Source organism: Cyprinodon variegatus, unplaced genomic scaffold (assembly GCF_000732505.1).
Source record: "Cyprinodon variegatus isolate N-32 unplaced genomic scaffold, C_variegatus-1.0 Scaffold779, whole genome shotgun sequence".
Taxonomy (NCBI): Eukaryota; Metazoa; Chordata; class Actinopteri; order Cyprinodontiformes; family Cyprinodontidae; genus Cyprinodon; species Cyprinodon variegatus.
In genome coordinates, this window is record NW_015151232.1 from 239,376 (window position 1) to 240,950 (window position 1,575).

The 1,575-nt window shown below is 48.1% G+C and overlaps 1 long non-coding RNA gene across 1 annotated transcript in view; it reads right to left on the reverse strand.

The window, feature by feature from the left end:
* LOC107098466 overlaps positions 1–991 on the reverse strand; it is an 18,995-nt gene extending 18,004 nt beyond the window's left edge. Inside the window, exon 1 of the long non-coding RNA XR_001481886.1 lies at positions 806–991. This is a non-coding gene — a long non-coding RNA (uncharacterized LOC107098466). The remainder of the gene's footprint in view (positions 1–805) is intronic.
* Between the last annotated feature and the right edge of the window lie 584 nt (positions 992–1,575).

Consider the following 1,575-nt stretch of genomic DNA (forward strand, 5'->3'; position numbering starts at 1 on the left):
GTTTTTCTTTCTTAACATAGATGGCTTCATGCTTAAGAAAGAAAAACCGATAAAATGCTATTACTGACATTTTGAATTAGAAAAGCTTCCAGGATGGGAAGCTAAACGTTTTCAAAAGTCAGTGGATGTTACTGTTTAACCTATTTTTTGTAAAGGTGAATGAAGGTGACGTTATTCGTGGATCTTTTCAGCTTCTTCCTGCTTTCAGCTCCTCCCCAAACGGCAGCAGGAGCAACAACTCACCTGCTGCAGGGGCGCGAGGGAGGACACACCTTACCGCCTCATTATGCAACAGCGGTGGGAACCTGTGATCAACCTGGCGGGGGGGGGGTTGATCCCAGCATGGATCCACGTTCATTCTAACAACAGCTGCCGGAATAACTCCCAGTTTGACAGATAAAGGCTCAGAGAGCAGAACTGGAGGCAAACCTGAGCCCCATCACTGCAACACCCCCCAATAAAACACCCGATCTCGTATTAAATTAATGCAGTTGATGCAGATTCCTGCTTCTGTCCACAAAGTGAAACTATTTTAGTTTCCAAACTAAACCTGTAGAGTTTCCCAGCTGCTCTGCGGGAGGCGGACATGTTTAGCAGGTGAAACTTGTTGCTGCTGGAAGTTTAGAGACGGGGGGTTCAGCAGGCAGCCCGGCTACGGGAAACTTTAACACCTGTAGGAACAGCAGCCATAACCCCCACCTCCCTGAACACACCTGAGCTCTCGGCTTTTTCAGCCACAGAGACCTTATCTTGGCAGGAAGCGGAGCTCTGCTCTCCTCAGCCCAAAGAAAAGAAGCGGACTCACCGGGAGGAGAGTCCCACCGCCGTCCAACTAACACCGGAGTTCCTGCTCTTTGTCTCCGCCGCTTTTTCCTGTCAGGCTGAAACTCCACTTCTTCAGAAATCGGCCCTAAAAACTCCCATAAACACACCTCAGCCCGACGCTCGCTCCGAATATCCTGTTTCCGCCCACAATCCAGCTCCACGGCGACGGAGCTCCGCTGTCAGCCGGAAACAGCTCTGCCGCTGGGCGGAAGTAGCTCCACTGTCAGCCGGAAGCAGCTCCACTAGTGCGCGGAAGTACGTGTTAGACGGGGGACGCGCCCCATTCTTAAACCGGGGAAGCAGATGGTGAGCCGCACAGCCGCTGTTTGCCAACCGCCAGCTAATCAAAGAAGAGGAAGAAGTTTTCTCACATGTGGTTTTTACAGTTTAAAAAGCGGCAACTTAACCCCATTCAGAAAACAATAATTTGACTTTAAAGCTTTTGAAACCAGGCTGCCAAATTTTTAACCCCGATCCCCAATTAAGGACTACAGTGAAAAAATATATGTTGTATTTCACCCATTAGCTTGTTTTGGAGTGATTTTATTTCGTTCCCTCTCTCAAATCGTAGATTTTCAATAAATTAAAATACTTGTTTTCGCCGACCCACTCAGATGATTCCCCGTCTTCACCGCTTCAGCCCGGCTCATCCGCCGGCGGACTGTGAAGGAATGAACCCCGTATCTACGACTAGTTTTGGTTGAATTGAATTATAAAGCATAAAACTAAAACAGTTTGAAAACATATATA